General features: G+C 34.6%; 1 protein-coding gene across 2 annotated transcripts in view; it reads right to left on the bottom strand.

Moving 5' to 3' along the window:
- Gpc5 (glypican 5) overlaps nt 1-21135 on the bottom strand; it is a 1275996-nt gene that overhangs the window by 387770 nt on the left and 867091 nt on the right. The window lies entirely within an intron of this gene.

Genomic DNA, 21135 nt, shown 5'->3' with positions numbered 1-21135 from the left:
TGTGTATCACTATCCTCTGAACCTAAGATTTGACCACTGGCTCCAGACCTGCAATGCCAGCAAAACACCAGAACACCATAGGTATCCGATGTATTTCACCTCAATAGCTATCATCACAGCCTGTGTTTCTCTTGATAAGCCAGTCACTTAAGGAGGGAGCTGGTGGATGGTACTTCTTGCATTGCCAGCTTACATGCTAGAAGGGGCTGTGGTCTTGCTTTTCCCAGTCTGGTGGTGGCCTGTGCATGGCACTGGTTCCCAGACCAGGTTTGTTTGCTGGTTTACCTTTGTTCTCTCTCTCTGCAGTCTATGAGTGGTGCTGACTCACAGGGAGAGGCTACCGGATAGCCATAAATCTCTTTAAAAAAAAAAAAAAAAAAATATATATATATATATATATATATATATATATATATATTCTTTCTTTTTTGGAAGGATTCTTGGGAATTGAACTCAAGACTTTGCACATTCCAGGCAGGTGCCTGTACCATTGAACTATATCCCTGGTCCAAGTGTAGGCGATTATAAGCAGCATAAATATTGTAAAAACCCTGAAGCTCTGGTTGGCTTGAAATAGGAATCATAAAACCTGTGTTCTAATCTTACCTTTGGTGCTGTCATTTTTTTTACATTAACTGTTCAACTTTATTAGCACAGTTATTTTTCCTCTTTGATAAGGCAGGTGGGCTTCCTAATGTTATAAAACTCAAATGGGTTTCAATTAGAAATTTTATGATTAGAAACTAATGTGTCCTTAAATTTTGACTCTGTCTAAAAGTTTCACAAACTATTAAGAAATCTTTGTCATCTCAGTATACTGAAAAATTCTCTGGCTTTCAAAATCTAGTTGAAATTCAAATGTCCCCTAAAATATATCACATAAAATTTTCACTGTGAAAATCTATATCGAGACATTGCTCATCTTAGAAAAACATTTAACATATGAAAGCCTATACAGAGATATTACACACATCACAATAATGCCAAGCAAATAACTAGTCACAGAAGTAAGGGAGGTCATCTTTTTACCACCTAGAGATAATTTCCCAAATCCTTTTGTAATAACTCTCATTTTAAGATTTAGCCTTCATTGCCTGAATAAGTGAGTAAAATTTTAATAAAGTACAATATACAAATGCTGAAGAATATCGAAGTCAGACATTCATCTTATTTCTCTTTGTAAAAGAGTCTATAAACAGATGCTGAGCAAAATTGATAATATTCACCTCCATATTGAACAGAATACATTCTCATATATGGTGACACATGCTTATTATATTGTTATGTCATTCTTCCTTATGAAGGTGAGGTCATTCCCTCTCTATCCCTTGAAGCAATGTCACAAAATGTGAGTCAGTTTCAGCCTGAAGCAACTCTGGGGATTCCCTGTTGAGAAGCAAAGGACCCCAAGTGTGTGTAGTCACCTGAAAACTCTCACCAAAGCTAATGATCAGCCTCCAGCTTTGCAAGATGTGCTGGGATGGGTTTTTCCTTGGCCATTGGCTTACTTTTAGCCTTCATGTACTCCCAGCTCAAGACATTAGACATCATAATTTCCCCCATCCTCTCCATGAATATTGGTTCATAATAAGATGGCTATTGTTTTATGCCTCTACATTTAACATGCGTTTATCATGTAGCAGTAGATAACTGGACAATGCTATATTTGGTCAATATTTTCCCCTCTGACTATCAAGTACAATATTGATTTCTAGTCATTACTTAAAAAGATTAATAATGAACAGTTTTATTTCTCCTGTGAAAAGAAGTTGCATTGCTGACTTCACACTTGATTAATGCCTGTCTGTGTATTCATTGACATACAAATTATATTCATTAATGTGTGTTTTCATATAAATTATAAATTATTCCTTAAAACCCATAATCCATTGATAATAATAAATTGATTTGCCTTCTCAAACTTAATTCTGTTATCTGCAAAAGTCTGCATCAGCAATTAATAATAAAGGCACTTTCAGACTTGCCTTTGTACTTTGTGTGTATCCAGTTCTTTTAAAATATCAAATATCCCACAAAACTCTTGGGAAAAAATGCTTACAGGTATTATGAATTGGAAAGAAACTATTCAAAAGAAAAGAGAAACTGTGAAGGGGGAAGAAGAAAGAAAAGAAAGGAAAAGGAAATACATATATATGATAGTTAAATAGTTATGCTGCTAGTTCCTGTTAGTTCATTGGGGGAAAAAAAAGTTTGTGCTAATATTTTCTGTTTAAGTTCTTATACTCCCAGTACTTTCTTTCTGCTTCATTTTGGAAGTTCAATGTTTAATTTCGTACAGTTGCCACTGTGGAACCAATTCCTCCTTGATTACTTTATAGAAACAAGTCTCTGTCTGCTCATCAAATTCCTGTTTTATTCTCCCCAGTATTGGGGATTAAACCCAAGGCCTCCCTCCTGCTTGATAGCCAAGCTTTCTACCACTGAGCTGCATTCCTAAGCCATTGCCGTGCTCTATTGGTCTATGCATGATTCTCCCTTATCTCTTTGGTCTGTGGATTCATGGTGCATTGAGATAAAGCTTGTACAGCTTCGTGAATATCAACATATTTTTTAAAAAGCATCTTCTTGATATTTAAGAATGGAAAGAAAATCAGTAGTATACAAATAAGATTTTCTATTTCAGTTGAAATATTTATGAAAGAGTTATAGGTGGAACTGAGATTTAGCACTTTATAGAATTTATTTTAAGAGTACAATCCAATAAGTTTATATAATTAGGATATTTTCAAGGAGCATAGCAACAGCCTGGATGCTATGAATAAAAATAGAGATTTCAGCATTAGTACTCATGAATGTATTTATTTATGTTCACTTGCTATCAGAAAATAACAGATTACCATCTATAGCCATTAATTATATGACTTTTCCATGTTAGCTGTTTGATTAGATGCTATCACTGCACTGTTTTTAATCTTACAAAAATTCTGAAGTCTAGGTATCAAAATTCAAATATTTTGGATAAGAAAACAACTTATAAAACAATTACACAGCAATTTAAGAACAAAGTTATTATATATATTTAGATTTAGTGCAGAGTTAATGTTTTTTAACTTTCCATTAATTTCTTCTCCCTTAGTCATAAATTCACAAAAGTCATCACTGTTTCTCACTATCTTAGGCATTTTGTAAGCTATTACTTTTCAAATTTGCTAAGTAAGAACCTTACTGAGGATCATATGCCTAGTGAAAGGTACAATGATAATGTCTGTCTTATCATTAATAATATTAATATTGTGTGATGTGATACTACTCCTACCTCATCATTTTATAAATCAGTGTAAGTAAATATGTGAGTATTTGTGTGTGTTTACCACTTTTTCATTTTTATTTAGTTTCTTTGGTGGTTTCTCCTTAGCTAGCATGCAGGTAATACTGGCAGTCGAAGGTAATTAAGCTACATTTGAAAATATTTTATTACATATCATTACATATCTTCTCCTAAACTATTACCAATTCATGGAGAAAATCATGTAACCACATTCACTATAGTTTTTTTTTTATTTCATGATTCAAAATTGTCCTCATTCTTGTTTTACAGAACTACTATACATCTCTTTCCTTCTGACTCTCCGCCTCCCAAGTTATATCTTCTATAAGGTCCCTTTCTTGGATGGTTCTAGAAAATCTATGCACATGAAGTTTGTTTTGGAAAGGACAGCCCATTGCGTAAAGGAAGTGACATCCTTTACTGCTTTCAATCAATTTGTTTTCCCTACACTCTCTAATTCTGCTCCCTTAAGAACTCTTATCAGGGGGCTGGGGATTTAGCTCAGCAGCATAAGCGCCTGCCTTGCAAGCAGGCAATTGTGAGTTCAATTCCTGGTACCGATAAAAAGGAACAAGAAAAAAAAAAAAAAAACCTCATATCACCAGGATAATTCTTTTCTTTCTTGTTTTTTAATATGATCTACTAACTTCTCATTCATTTATCAATTACTGTACCTCATTTGCAGTCTTCATCATGTCTATGCTAGTATTAAATATTGAAGACATAACATTCAAAGAGAAAATCCATCTAGCACCTTCATCTCTCAGCTTTCAAAGTCCTCTGCTCATCTACTTGTCCATATCGCATCAGTCATCAAGTACCCCTCATCCCTGCTAACAGCACCAGCTCTGCCCTTACGAGTTCAAGTGTTACACTCTCAGATCAATACTGCCTATTTTTCCATTTTACCCATTATAAATTTTCAATTCAGGTCTCAGATATAATCCAAGTCTTCAATCTACTGATGCTATAAACATCTTCCATGTATTTTTTTAATAGTGCATCTTATTGTCTTCAGATTAGTTGCCTATACCCTCAGACTTGATACTATCCAACATAACAGATTTGAATAAAATCAGTCAAGACAAGAGAGTGATCAAACAAAACATATTCAAATAAAATCAGTCAAGACAAGATGGTGAAAGCAATACAGGGTTTAAAATTAAGTTAATGGGAAATCAAAAATGGTCACCATAGTATATCCTGCTATATGTGGAATAGTTGTCCATGACATCAAATCTAATGCAAATAAACAAACTGGAACAGAATATAACCAAACTAAACAGAGCAGTGAAACCAATATGGGCTTCAAATCATGATAAAAGATTAACAAAGTCCACTGTCTTCCCTTTTTAGACAATTCTTCCCCTTTCACTTTCACAGAGTGCATTGCACATTTTGTATCCCATTAACTTCTTTAGTTTTTTGATTAGGGAGGCAATACACTATTTACCTAGGTGGTTCTCAACCTTCATATCCCTGAGCATGATCTAAAGTTGTATCCATTTACCTACAAGAGCCTCAAGGTTTTCCTTTCTTATACCTGAGCAGTTCTCTATTGTATAAAAATGTTATGTCTTCCCAACCAATCTGCAGCTGAAGGTCAGGCTATGCCCATTTTTTTTGTTCCCTGTCACATACAGCATTATTTTCTTATATTTGACTTTCAGTCCATAAACCCTGTTTCAGGTTAATTATATTTCTTATAGAGCATCTTGATGGACCCTATCACCTGATTCACTGTTGTAGTTAGGGGTTGTACACAGAGAACAATTAGGACCGGGACTTGGAGATTATAATATTATTTTTATAATGGTCTCTAGGAGTTAACCCTGGAAAATGCAGGGGATCTATCTGCAACACCAAAGACATAGATTATTTAGTCAAGAGCCTAAATTCCACAGCAATGTCCCACACGAGTCCAGATAAAAACCCAGTACTCAAGAAAATGTCTCCCACGAGTCCAACTGGAGGTCCAGGGCCCACAAGAAGAACTCACACCAGTCTCTTTAAGGATCCGTGCTGGGAAGGCCCAAAGGTCAGTGGTGGAAGCCAGAAAGTCCATGCCAGCAGGGTAAAGAGGCTGTGCTGGTGGGATGAGGGTTCTATGCTGGAGCCATAAAGTCACACAACAAAGACCAGGGCTGTCCTGAAAGGCACCACAGCCATCCTCAGTGGCACGGAGACCACGAGCTCCTCCTCTGACAAGCACAGCTGAGTACCAGACAGGAAGCTAGCATGAGGAGTTCATCCTGGAGACCAAGCAGCATACGTCTTCCCCTCCGGAGTCAGAAAGCAGTGCTCAATGTGAGGACCAGAGCTTCTCCAAGAGAACCAATGACTCAAACAGCAACTCATAGGAGAACCCACAATGCCTCCATGCAACATTGCATTAATGCCTCAACGCCTTAACACCTCCCTTCTTCTCCACCTGTTTATCCTGGCAACTTTCCTCAGGTGGAGCATCTTTGCTCAGTGCCATGATGATGTAATCCAGCTGGCATTAAGTTCACCACCAGGTCTTAATCCATAACATCCACTCTGTCTGTGTTTCTTTTATTAGTGTGCCGAGGCTATCTGTGTTAGCGATTATGGCCAAACTTCTCTGCCTCATCTCTGCCATGCTATTTTTCTGCTATTGGTTGCCTATTTTTCCCATTCTTTGCAATATCTGCCCCATTAAGTGAGTCCCCTCTATTGCTGTTCTTGGAACCATGGTCTTTTTTCTCTCTCTCTAGAATGTTCTTCAGTATTTTTTGTAGGATTGAATTGGTGGTCATGAACTCCCCCAGTTCCTCTTTGTCATTGAAGCATCTTGTTTCTCCATTAATTTCTAGAGACAGTTTTTCAAGATACATCAATCAAGGTTGGAGGTTATTTTCTTTCAGAGATTGGAATACTTCATTCCAAGCTCTTCTTGATTTGATGGTTTGTGTCAAGAAGCCTGTCATGATTCTGATGGGTTTTCCTTATAGGTGATCTGTTTCATTTCTCTGACAGCTTTTAATATTCTGTTCTTGTGTTGAATTTCTGGAATCTTGATTATTATGTCTGACTGTACATCAATTTTGGTTATAACTGGCTGGAGTTTTGTATGCCTCAAATATCTGAATATCATTTCCTTTTCCTATGCTTGGGATGTTTTCTTTAATTATTTCTGTAAATAACATTTGTATTTCATTGTGTTTACCCCTGCTTCTTCACTCACATTTTTTATACTTAAATTATAGATCCTCTTGTCATCGTCTAGCTTTTGTTACTTCCTGGTTCCTTGTTATTTTTAAGAGCTCTTTCCTTCAATCACAAATTTCAAATCTGTCTTCAAGGTTTGATAGTCTATCTTTAGTTTCTTTCAAGCAGTTTTTCCAGCTTTCAATGGAGTTTTTAATTTCCTGGTAATCTCTTTGAATCTGTTTCATGTATTCTAATTTTTTTTATATTCTTCATTGAAGGTTTCCCTCCTTTTCTATGCTCCTCTATTCTTCCATTTGTGTCTTCTGAAGAGGTGCTTAGCACTTCTTATATTATTTTTCTTATATCTTCTTTTACTTGTATTAATATTTCTATTTTAAGTTCTTTTATAATTTCACAAAGATATTTCTTTATGTCAGATGCTGCTTTTTCAAACACCACAGGTGTGCAACTCCTGATCTCTTCTCGGTTTACTTCTCATGGGCAAGTACTGCTTATATTAGAGGCTGGAGACTTCCTTTTGTTTCTTCCTCTTGTCATGTTTTTGGTTTCTTCCAGAAAAATGGATAGTGGAACCCAGCACTTTCTATATTGGTTATAATTACTCTGAAGCATGCTGGGGAGGGATTGCTGCCCTCCCCAATCTTCTGATGATCACTGGAGTACAAGGAGGGGTGGGAAAGGCTGGCCCCTCCCTTTTGAACTGGCCAACCACTAGGAGTCTTCACCATGTTAATGTGTACCTCGTTGTGGGGACCAGTTAGGGATAGCTTTTGAGAAACCTGGGCCTTGGCTATTGGATCAAGCATAGGGGTGGGAGGGGCTCTGTCCAAGAGATTCTCAACAATCTGCTCTGTGTCAGGAGTGGCTTAATGAAGGGTGCTACAGTTCTGGTTCCTAGCTTATCCTGCCCAACTCCAAAATGCCAATCACCCACTCCTGTGGAAGAACTGAGCTCCCTCACTCCCTGCAAGTTGGTGCAGTTCTCCAACCCGCTGCTCCCATCCATGGCCACGTCCTTCTGCTGAGGCCCTCAGGCTTGCCAACCCCCAAGTTCACTGTGACCATGTGTCTTCAGATTCCAGTGGCATTTTGCCGACAGTGTGACTGGCTCCAGTGAGAGTACACCTGGCAACCTTCTTATGTCCATGTTTTTCTTTTCTTTCTTTCTTTTTTTCACTTTAATTTCTTCATGAGTGTAGAGGATACATAATCTTTCCATCTGGTCTTCTCCAGAGTGCAATATTCCAGCATCTGGGCTGTTTGTCAAAGAGAAGCTTTTTACTTTGCTGCTTATTGATCTGTCATCTTCCCAGCTCCACCTGCCATGTATTTTTTATCCATTAACAATAATTCTCTTGGGGCTGGGGATTTAGTTCAGCGGCATAAGCGCCTGCCTTGCTAGTAGGCAGTCGTGAGTTCGATCCCTGGTACCGATAAAAAGGAAAAAGACAAAAAAAAATAATAATAAAAAACAATAATTCTCTTAATAGTTTCAATAAAAATTCCTTCTAAAAAAAGAATTAGGGCTTCAAAATATAAGTCTCAGGAGGATGTAATTTAGTCCATAGTATCCAGTACCTAGTCTTGTGTCCTGCTTCTCAGATATTTCCTAGAGATATTTGATCCATATTGCTTCATTTTTAATTATACACAGCAACAGTCTTTTTTTTTTGTCTTTTTTCCTTTTTACCGGTGCCAGGGATTGAACTCATGACTGCCTGCTTGCAAGGCAGGAGCTTATGCCACTGAGCTAAATCCCCAGCCCCACAGCAACAGTCTTACAATCTATTTTCAACTCAAAGATCACAGAGTTCTGTTTAATAAATGATCATTTTTTCCTCTGCTTTCCCTTGAAGGGCATAGGCCAACATGACATTCCATATTTTTTTTATCAGGCATCTTAAAAATACTCTCAAAAAGAGAACTCTCAGAATTGTGTCAGAAAGTGACAAGAACATTAAATGTAGTCCAGTGCTTCTCCAGGAATGTTCGAAGGCCCCCATGAACTCTGTTCTGGCAGTGTGCCTCATTTTCTATTTCTGCATAGTGATCTTGCTTCTAAATCTTGATTATATTAGCTTTCTTCCTTTTTAGAATGCTTTCACTTGTTATTTAATTTTCTTCATGTGCATTTCCTGCATAACCAATCTGGTTTCTCTTTATTTATCTGGAATGTCACCTCTTCATAGACTGTGTTCCCGTTTAAGGATGTTGCATCTTTAGTATTCTGCCTTTAATCATATTGTACTGCAGAATATTTCTCATTGCTATAATTACCTCAAATATTTTTTCTCTATATGTTTAAGTGGTTTTGGTTTCTGTTAAAGTATTAAGACATCTTTCTTGAGAAGAGAAGTAGGTAGTCTTGCTCATCATTTTATACCTAATATTTAGAAATATATCTGCCCATAGGAAGCAGTTAATAACTATTTTCAGAGAGGTTAACATTTTTAAAATTATATACAAAGTGTGAACAAAAATATTTTGAAAATTAAATATTTTAATTATTAAAATTAAAGACATGTTGCCATTAATCTATCTCAAAGATATTCCCCTTTGCTTTGAATAAACTTATCCCATCATTCTTTCCACTTGCTGAGGCAATTCTAGAAGGTGTCTTTCAAGAATGTCTATAATTGTGCTGTGACTTGAAGTCCTAAATTGGCCTAGAATGTTTAACTTGCATGACCATTTCAACTTGGAGGGAGAGCCAGAAATTGCACAGTGCCAGACCCAGTGAAGAAGGTGTGTGGAAGCCTTAATGTGTGTAAAAGCCTGCATGTGTATAGAAACCTGCTTTCCCTTGGATCAGACCTCATAAAGATACACTCAGAAAAAGAACTTTCAGCATTGTTTCAGAAAGTGACAAGCGTGATACGTATAGTCAAAGCAATAAGGATAAGACTAAGGGAAATTAATAGCCATGTATCTTTTACTGTAATAATTTTTAAATATTCACTCCATATTTCAGGCATCTCTTGCATATTAGCATCAGTCAAAATGCATGTCTCCAAATATATGATAGGATATGAGTGCTTTGGGAAAAAAGAATGCAAAAAGACCTGAATTCTCCATTCGCCATATATATATATATATATTTCCCTAGGTGCTAGTCAGCATTAGAGACTGCTAATTTAGAAATATTTTATATAGTTCTCTTATGTATCGGTTCCCATGTTAGACAGTTGTTGTTAGAAACATTTTTTCCATGGTGTTTAAAAATGAGTTATAAATCATATAGTTTGTCAAAATGATTTTTATTTATAAGCATAATACAACTTATTGCTGAGCATTTCTTTTATCTTACTATGTAGGGCTGCATTATGACTTTTGAACTAAGAGAGTCACTCCTTACGTATGTTACAAAATTTACCAGCCCATCTAAGCATGTTTTCAAGAATATACTCTAAAAAGCTACCTTTCCTCCTTTTTGGTTTATACTGAATTCTATTTTCAATTTAATGATTCTCTAGCGTAATGTGGACAAGAAGCATCAGGGAAATTAAAAGACTCAAAAGTGGGATAAGAATGTTTATTGTGCTGCTATCCCAGTCTGGCTCAGAAGTTTCTATTTTAGGCAAATACAGAAAATGATAATGATACAGGTGAGGCTGCATTTGATTCTCAAATAAAATCATTAAGATTGAATCATTGTTGTTTTCTTTCTTAGTGGATAGTTATTTTTTAAGAATTACCATGTTAAAAAAAAAAAACTCCTTCCTCTCTTGTAATACAAGAGATACATGTTGTTTTAGAAAATATAGAGTACTATAACAAATAAAAATAATGGGTCCTCAGGTTACAACTGGCCTAATATATGAAGAACTTGGGTAAGTATTGGAATTTTAGTTTTAACTTATGACCAGAGTCTTGAATTATAAACCAAATGCTAGTAGCTTGTGATTTCCAATGGTCTCAGATAGAGACGTAACTCTTAAAGTGTTCTGGAAGGAAAATTACAATATCCTTTCTTGTATAGAGTTCATTGAGAAATCCTGGACCAATGTCTAAGGACACTGAGAGCTGCCTGTAACAGGAAAGAGATTTTGAAGGCTGTGTAGAGGAGCCTGAGTGTTTCATTGACAACTTGAGTTACAGCCAGCCCTGGGGAATGAATTAGGTTCGTAAGCCAAGCATTCACTAGTGATAAATAACACTTCTAACCCTATGGATATAAGTAACTACTATTAAGTTTGTCCCATATTTTTCTCTCTCTTTTTAATTTTCAAAGCATATATTACAGGCCAGATATGCTAAACCGAATATGCGTGTGAACTAGATGGAAATGTCTCCATTGTATAAATCCTTTAAACATCTACTTAAAAAATATTTATTTTCTTTATTACCAAATACTGTTTATATTCTCATCATATACAACATACTGTTTGGAAATATAAATATATTTGGGGCACCTAATTCATACATGTATTATCTCAGCTCCCTATTCTTTGCGTTAACACTTAAAATCTATTCTCTTAGTCTTCAAAATATATCATTACATGGTCTCATGTTGTACAATAAAGGTTTTCAACTTATTTCTAACTAAAATTTTGTATCCTTTGACTAACTTTCCTGTTTAGTTTAATTGATGTTATGTCACACTGACAATTTTAATGGTTACAGAATATTTCTTTGCATATAACAAACATACCTTTTTTACTTTACTGTTTAGTTTCAAGGTGAAGCATGTATAAAAAGCATCTTTGTGTATCAATATTCATCTGAATTCTAGGTTGCTTTCATATGATAGCTTATTAAAAGCAAACTTTCCAGAACAGTGCATAAGAATGAAACAAAAAGTGCTTTGTTAAACAGGTACAATTTTCACTTGCAGATATGATGAACTTACAGATTTCATTTCTGAGGAGATGTACTTTAATCTTAAAAATCTATTTTTGTAAAATTTAGACATTTGTAAAATTTCCACAGAATGTGTGAAGAATTATTTTCTACTTTGTAAATAATCTTGCATTATAATTTTAAGAGTTAATATTTTACATATTATTACCTCCCCTTTTTGCATAATATTTTATGCATGGTTTTTCCTTGATGTTCACAACGTGGAAACTCTCTTTTATCCAGTTTTTGCTAAGGAGGGACTTAATGATTTTCTTAATAAATAAAAATATTTTCACAGTTCTTTTCTCGAATTTTGACAGTGTTTTCCTAAAGACAATAGTATATGAGTTATTCTATCGATGTCTTAATTTTACTCCATTGATATAGACATTAAGTGCTTACTTTTACAGTAAAAGCAATATGTTTATAGTTGTTTCATCTTTATTTCAGTTTAAAGTTTTTATCTAGATCTGATTTATCTGTTGTAATGTATGAAGCTAAGATCTATAGTACTTTGTCCTCTGAAGGCAATCAATAGGTCTTAAATTATTTATTTTCAATCTGAATTTATTCTTTCTTCATAGATTTATTATATAGTAAGCTTATATATTTGCACAGAAATTGTTTTCTTACAATTTCTTGAAGTCAGAGATTTGCCAGTCTTCTCTTATAGTTATATATAATTTTGTTTAATAGCATGATTTTACATTTAAACATGAATCTGAGCAATTGATTCATAATGTTCAAGTTTTACTAAATTCTACCCTGGGGGCCAGAATGAATGAAGAAAGTGTCAAGGCTATATGTCAGTCTTCCTGTGGAAAATCACAGCCTTTAGGTACATTTGACATAAAACAGAAGGTGAACTAGAGATAAATCTTAGCTGTTGTTGCCCCATGATCACTGGAATGTGGTGGTATTGCTCAAACCCTAAGTCCCACAGTAAAATACATTTGAGCTAACAATGATCAGTCACTCCCTCTTCTGACTGTTTACAAGAAGTCAGAGAAAGCACTTAGTAATACTCCTTGTAAATATGAAACTAATCAGTGCCCAGCTGAGACTGACAGAACTACTACTGGTAAGTAGACTTTTACAAAGGGAAATCTCTGGGAGGAAGTGAGGTTGATAGGGTGAATTCTTCTGTTCAGATGATACTGTCAGACTTGAATTTATTCAAATAATTTTTTTTTCATCACAGCAAGGCAAATAAATGATGGTTTGGCTCTACTCAGCCAGGCTATCATTTGAGATAGGAGCATATCTTTGCTGGTGGAGAACATATGATACCTTTGTACTAGTCAGGAAAGAGGAAATAGGGAGAAGATATATAGAATTAATTTTATATATTTATATTTGTTGACCATGAAAATAATAGGATGCTTTCCTCTTATTGCTAATGAACACTCAAAAAATTTTTGATAATACTTAATATTCTATGGAATTAGAGAACAGAAACAACAAAATAAACACACAGACTATTGGTAAGCCAGCCAATTGTTCCAAATTATTCTGTCTTGGATGTGGATTTAAATTTTTCTACCTATGTTTGGCTGAAACAACACAAATAAATTCTACAATCTTTGGTAAACATGTCACTTAATTTTCTGTAAGTAGCATTTGTTAGCAATAAGAAACTGAAGCAAAGTGAATTTCTAAAACTGGGCTCTTTGGATCTGTCATATAAACACAAGTAATTGTTTTAGGATTCTATTTCCAGGTTATCTAACTTTGAAGATACATCTTGCAAGAGAATTTCACCTAATACATAATTAGGAAAAAATATTGCTAGTGACATTTAGAAGTGATTTCTGTAATGAGCAGCAGACTTAAAATACAAGATTTTTCCTGTTTTTAAACATTTGCCTCCAATCACTATTAGAGATAAACAGTAGCCTCATAACTTTTCATTCACAATGTTGACAAACATCTACTCTCTGTCACTGACTGCTCCTCAAAGCAGAGGCACTTGAAAAATAATGTCACAGTTAAATCTCAAGAAATATCTGTCTCCTCTTGAGGGATTGTATGTTTCCCTTACTGGAAAATAAAATTCACAGAATGAATCATGTATCACTTTCTAGATTAGATAATTTTTATCTTACATGTTATTTACTAGTCAGCTGCAATGCAATGGGGATCTATCTTTATATAAATTATATTTTAAATATAGTTCATAAGCCAGAAAACCACATCCTAATATGTCCTTAAAATATGTCCTACTTCCTAAGTTCCATCTTAGAAGCTAACTTTCATACAGCACAACTTCCTTCTTCTCAGTGCTGAAAATAATTGCTACTTCTTAAGTGAGTGCAAGGTGAAGTTGTTTTGTTCACATACACTCAGACTGCACTTTCACACTGTGTGCAATAAGTTGTGCTATTACAGGCATCCAGGGATTGAATAATCCCAGATAATAGTTACCAAAGCATATACATATCACTCAACTCAAGCTAATTAAAGGGATGGTGACTCATCTTATGATTTAATTGGTTCACTTTTGCCTCTCATTTTCACAATTCACATGTTCTCATAATTAACGGTAGCTAGATAGACATTTAAGTCAACTGAACTGTAACTTGATTATGAAGTTTTGGTCTTTTACTTCTTGATTTCTATATGATGCTAGATACAATCAAAGCCTAGATAAAAAATAGGTGAACAAGAATAAACTGAGAAATATGAAGATGACTGGAGGGGCAGGATCACCTAGACAACGTGCTTCAGAAGAACTGTAACCAACAAAGAAAGAAACTGGGGCCTCCTCTATATGCCTGTACAGGAGAAACAAAAAATATGAGAAGAGGAAGCAACAAGAAAAGGCCCCCTGCCCCCAACCCTGAGAATATTGATCCTGGAAAGGTAAATACAAAGGAGATTGAGGACAGCAAGCATGCAATATTAAACACGGCATCAGTGGACATAAAGAGATATTTTTGGGACCTCATAGATGAGTTCACAAGTGAAATATGTAACCAAGTGAAACAAGATATAAATAGATTAATAAAAGAAATGCTAAGCACCTCTCATAAAGACACAGACGGAAGAATGGAGGAACACAAAAATGGGGAGAATCATTTTATGAAGAATATAAAAAAACATAGAATACATGGAGCAAGTTCAAAGAGATTACCAGGAAATTTAAAACTCCATTGAAAGCTGGCAAAACTGCTTGAAAGGAACTAGAATAGACTATCTAAACTGGAGGACAGGTCTGTAATGTGGGATTATGAAAGGAAAAATTTCTTAAAAATAACAAGGAAACAAGCAGTAACAACACAAAGGCTAGAAGATGACAAGAGGATCTATAACTTAAGAATTAAGAATGTAAAGGAAGAAGCAGGGATACAAACAAATGAACTGCAAAGGCTATTCACAGAAATAATTAAGGAAAACTTTCCACACATAAGAAAAGGAAATTATATTCAGATGTGTGAAGCATACAGAACTCCAGCCACCTATAATCAAAACAGAGCCACACCCAGGCATATAATATAAAGATCCCAAAAATTCAGTATAAGAACAGAATAGTAACAGCTATCAGAGACAAGAAGCAGATTACACATAAAACAAAACCCGTCAAAATTATGGCAAACTTTTTGACACAGACCATCAAATCAAGAAGAGATAGGAGCAAAGTACTCCAAGCCCTAAAAAAAATAACCTCCAGCCAAGATTGATGTACCCTGAAAAAATGTCTCTAGAAATTAATGCAGAAGCAAGATGCTTCCAAGACAAAGAGGAACGGGGAGAATTCGCGACCACCAGTCCAAATCTACAGAAAATACTGCAGGACATTCTAAAGAATGAGAAACGTACCAGGATTCCAAGAACAGTGGCAGAGAGCCCTCAATGAATAGAGCAGAAAGTGAAATGAAGAAAACAGACAGACAATTAATGGCATAAAAAGAGCACAACAGAAATGAGGCAGAGAAGGTAGGCTATATTCCCTAATATAGGTGGCCTTGATATACTAAAAAAAAAAAAAAAAAAAAAAAAAAAAAAAAAATCACAGGCAGAGTAGAGAGGTAGGGTCCACTGAGATGCTATTTACAGGAAATATAATTAACCTGAGAAAGTGTATATGGATCAAATGTGAGAAAACAATGCTCTATGTGATAGGGAACCAGAGAGTAATAGGGGCAACTAGACCAGTATTTGTGAATAGGCTGGAAAGAGAGGCTTCAATAGGTAAAGGAATATAGCTAGAGGTCAAGTCCAGGAGGGAGAAGGTTCAGAACCACTTAGGTAAATAGCAGCTACCCACTCCCATTTAAAACCGAGGGTGCTGGTGAGACCCAAAAATTCACAGTGCACCATAGGGGAGTGAAAGGGGGAGGAATAGTCTTTAAAAAGATGGCAAAAGACATTGTTAATAGTGTATCAGGAATTACAACACCTTTTACTCAAACTGCTCTGCTTAGATGGAATTTATTCTGTCCCAGTTTGTCTACATGCACTAGATCTGAGGGCACAGACAGATATCCCAAAAATATCAGGATATAGCACAGTAATTATCTTTAATTTCCTATTAACTTAATCTGGAGCCCTGTACAACTTATACTGTTTTATCATGACTGATCTTAGTTAAATCTGGTTTGTTTGATTGCTGTTTGTTATCAACAGATTTTATTCAAAACTATTATTATTGATAGTATCAAGTATGAGAGTATAGACAACTACACTGAAAATTACAAGATTCATTACGATACCAATTCTGGTTTAATACTACCTGTTTTTGAAGTTTTATACTATCTAAAAGGTTGTGTTTTTATTAATACTGTTAGGTACTGATATATTCAATTATACTGTGCCTGATGATATTGCCAATTCTATTGAAGATAACAAGAGACAACATAGTAACCATGGTAGAACTCCTTGTACAGTGGTTTTATATGTCTTTTGCATTTTATATGTTTATAGGGATATGTTTTGTTTTGTCCTGCTTTGTTTTGTTTCTCCCTCTAATATAGAATAGATAGAAATACATCTACATGTATGGGTAGAACCTATAAACAGTTTATGAGAACTGATTTTATGACACATGATGAAATGAATAAATACTTTGAATTTAAAAAAGACACTACAGTACCCAGTGCCGATCCTGGAGTGTCATGATGTGAAGTCCAGCAATACTATTATTCTTTGTTCAGAATGATTTGAGACTGCTTTTGTTTGTTTAATCTCAACATAAATAAAGATATGGATAACTGCATGTATGTTTAAGTGTATAGGATTAATAACCATGTTACTAAGTTTTTACAGTTCTACAGAACTGTTTGCAGTCTTGCTGTTTGAATTCCCACTTTATATGCTCCACTTTAGTATCCTGAAAAACTATTTGTAAGAGGACAATATGTAAGCATCAACTAGTGGTTTCATACTGTTCATTTTTTTCTTTGAAAGTATGTATTATTCCTACCCATTTTTTGCTTTGTTTAGTCTTTCTTTAAATAAAAATTTCAAAAAAGGGATATATGAAGACATAAGAAAATGCAAAGAATAATCTAGATGAATCAATCCTTAAAGAGGAAAGGAGTACCACTGCCATTCTTTTCTTTTGATGAATATTGTAATGATACATTTTGCTTTAAAGAAATGTAATTTTTCATTAAAAACTGATACCACGACTTTTCAATCTATTTTTCAACTGAGAGTATGTGGAACTTACAAGAACACTGAAAGATTATAATTGTATGAAAAATATAAAAGAAGAGGAATATGAACAGCAGATTGGAACTTATGAGTAAAGCAACAAAGAAGGTGAGGTCATATGGGAGAAGAGGTGATAGAGCCTTTTTTAGAAACTGCAGAGAACAGGTTCAGAGTCAGAGGCCAGGAGATGAGGAAGGAAAATGGAGGCCAAATCACAGTATTCAGTGTAGATGGTAATGCAGAGAGACTTGGTACTGACCCACCTGCGTCAGAAGCACTCACATCCTGGCTGGGGAAGAGGATGTAGGCTCTTTGTTAAATAAATTGAACAAACTCCTAAAAGAACCAAGGCTTCCATTTTGAATATTGATACCTCAAGGTAAAACATTTTAAAATGTGAAAAAGTAGGGGGCTTTCATGTTGGCACTTCATTTTGTGTTAAAGAAAATTAGAAGTAGTCGAAACATCCATCAACAAGGAACTGGTTAAATGCAGACATACTACAATGTAGTGTTGCATCTTAAATAGACTAAAATAACACAATTATAAATCTGCATATAAAACTTAATTGGTTCTTCAAATGAAAAAGCCAGACTTATGATAGTTTGTATACTATATTATTGTTGGAGTAAAATAAAATAAGTAAACTGCAAAAAACCTAAATATACATATGGATACAAAAAGGAGAAGTGGTAGAAGTGAGTTTAAGAAAATAGACGGCAGGCTTATATTTCCTCATGGGGATCCAATAGGCATTGTGTAAAGCAGATTTTTAAAAAATGGATGTGTATGTTTTTGTGATGGTGGGCATAACTTCAAGAAGAAAGTCCTAAAATAATGTGCTCTTATAAAGACTTTACAGAAACTAAATGGAAGTCATTGGCTCTCGAGTCTGATTTCTTGGATGGAAGTTTGGATAAAGCCTGCTGTCCAGTGTTTTGCTATTTAACTTTAATCAAGTCACTCATTTCCTCAGTTCTAAAGGGCTAATAAAATTCGTATCAGTGTTGCTGGGCTCTGTATATGTGTGATAATGTTTTTCATTTTTTGTGAGTATTGAAAAGATCATTATATAGCAAGTAGAATCCTAATTGTCTATTACACAGGTGTAATAGACACTATAAATGTTAAACTATTATAATTTCTGAAGGAAGGGGCTCTAAGAAGGTAGAGGTAAGAGATGGTAGTGTTTATACATACATACTGGGTATCTTTAACTCATATTTTCCTACCCTGACGTGCCCAAATACAATTTGGAAAGCATTCCTGCTATACACCGGGAAGTTTTACAAACCAAGAAGATATGAAATGAAATAACAGAGTTGACTCAAATGGAAACAAGAGAGTTTGAGTGGGTAGCAACATGAAGAGTTGGACTAGTAAATTCAACCTGAGCGATTATAAATATGAAACAATCATGAACAGAAATAGAAAGTCTTGGCAGGAGATCCTGTTTGGGTGTGTGGAAAAAAGTCCTTATTTTAGATGTGTTGAACTTGAGGACATGCCAACCTATCCAGATAGAAACATCTATCATGGACAATATATCCAAAAGTGTGCCTTGGCTTAGTATAATTGTCTTACATTGTTTTATAGTTTTTGGTATATTACTCTGGTTGTATATATAATACTTAACTTTATAAGGATAAAAACGACTATAATATTTAACTTTATAAGGACTTTATAAGGATAATATGAATCTGATACTGGTAAAATAATAGGTGGATGGAGAGAAGATGAAAAAGGAATTGAGATGTATTACGTGCTTGTACCAATTCCCTATCATGAGTGTATTCATTATGCAGTGCAAAAACATAATACATATTAAAAAATTTTTAAAAGAACTATCCAACATTCATTTACCCACTGAAGCAGGGACTGTGTCTTACTCATTTCTTAAATTCCATAACCTACTTGACTTGTCTGGAGAATAGTAGCACTCAGTACACGTCGTATGAATGAATGTGTACACGTATATACAGATGAGTGGATGGATACATAGATGAGCACCAAGTTCCAGCTATACAAACAGAAAACGAAAGCTGTCATAGCATATAAGCAAAGAGAAAAATAGACACATGCTTTGAAGAAAGATATCCACCCTTATAGAAAAATAATCCAAAAGGAGAGCAATGAAACACTTGGGATTAGAAAGAAAACCATATGTTATCAAACCATAGAAGAAGAAATTTAACTTATAAGCAATACTAAAGTGTTTCTGTGTGTTTTCTCTTAACATAGGCAAACTCTTTTAGTAAGCCAATTAATCAGAAAAGAACTGTACATCAAAAAATAAAGGCATATCATTTCTAGAGTAAAGATGACACTTAAAATGTTATCCTAATAATTAAATAATAAATTAAGGGTCTTTCATATCTTATTTATTTGTATACAGTTAATAAATATTAATTAGACTAAATTATGCATCTTTGCTCAACAGTAATCATTTATTACTCAAAAAAAGCATTACACATGTTAATTATAAGCAATTGAAAATCTACTGAAAATTGAAAAAAAAGTAAACATTGATTCTACTATAATTGTTTTTGACTACTTTGTAATTGCTAGATTACATAGCTTTTGAGAGAAGCAATTAACCTAGAGGAATATTTGTATCATTGGAAGAACTTTAATTTGTTAAAGGCACAAGGGTTATACTAGGAAATGTTCACATATTCTTTAAGGAATGAAAATATTCAGGACATTTGAAGGTTTCATATTTGAAATACCCTATTCTACACAAAACATTTCATTGATTTTTTTATTCATTACACAATACTACATATGTATTCATTTCATATTTTGCTGCATACTACATTTGGAAATACTGTCTGTAATATTTTGAACTAAAGACAGATAGATTTTTCTGCTTTGAATGGAGCTCTGATGCTGAGTCTTGGTGTGATTTATTACATGCATACTGACTGAGTAGACTTACTGCAGCTAGTGATAGATCCTCAGGACATAACTTTAACTCTTCTCTGACTTTGCAATCAAACATGCAGTTTTACTACTAATGATGCTCCCTAGGCTACAGGAATGTGAAATGGGTATTTTCACATTCCCTTTCACATAAAGGGAAGTTGCTAAATAACATTAAGAAAATTGCTACAAAAGCAAAGTTAATGATCTCAGTTGGTACCATTTAGCTAAGGCATTTAAACTAATAGCAGCATCAGGTAGAATTTACTGTATTTCTGCAGCTCTTTCTCTATGCTTTGCTGGAGACATCTTCATTCTCCAAACAACAATAACAGTTAGTGTTTTCATTCCTCCAATGACTTCACAAAACTAGCCAATTAATACGCCACACCATTGTGGACTGATTTTTATTCCCATTTCAGTATTAACAAAATAATAAGAAAATAATGTGATTTAATTGGAAAACAAAATAAATACATTGAGAGAAATAAAATAGTGAAAGTCATTGTTATTAGCAAAGCAGCATCCTTCGTTTTGCATCTCATATTGTAAACAAGTTTTTTGCAGGTACCAAATACTTGAGAAAGTCTTAAACTGTGCTTTTATCATTCTGGAATTTATTTCAGTTAATGTTGCAGTGGGATGAATGTTTGTATTTCCCTAAAATTTATGAGATAAAACTTTAGCCTCTGTGTGATGACATTATGGAAGAAGACTCTCAAATCAATTGGGTCAAGAAGGTTAAGCCCTCATATTTGGTGATATGATCTTTATGAAAGAGACTCTAAAGAGCTACTTCACCCTTCCCATCAGGCCAGGACCCAACAAAGAGTCTGCAACACATGAGCCAGAAAGAGGGCTCCTACCAGACTCTCAACTTTTCAGAGCCTTCATCTTGGATTTTGCAATTTCCAGAACTATGTGAGAAATACGTTTCTGTTGTTAAGAGACCAAGTTTACAAAATTCTTTTAGAGCATACTGAAGGAAACAAGACAAGTGCTAGTGCACAATACAGACTCCCCAGAAGTGAGCAGCCTAGATAAGCTAACTAGATTGTTTTCTATACCTCTTAAATTCCTGCTATGTAGGAACTTTTTATTTTAAGAAAAAAGGAGGTAATAAAATGGCTTCTAGAAACTATTGTTTGGGTTTGGAATTGTGAGATTTGGTCACATCTTTTAGAATTAGTGCCGCTAACCATTGTGGCCATCACTTTTATACAGAGCTGCTTGAG

This window comes from Cavia porcellus, unplaced genomic scaffold, assembly GCF_034190915.1.
Source record: "Cavia porcellus strain 051 isolate PalLab524CR breed Dunkin Hartley unplaced genomic scaffold, mCavPor4.1 scaffold_4, whole genome shotgun sequence".
NCBI lineage: Eukaryota > Metazoa > Chordata > Mammalia > Rodentia > Caviidae > Cavia > Cavia porcellus.
Note: the sequence above shows the minus strand (reverse complement) of the source record. Positions and strands in the feature narration are given on the sequence as shown.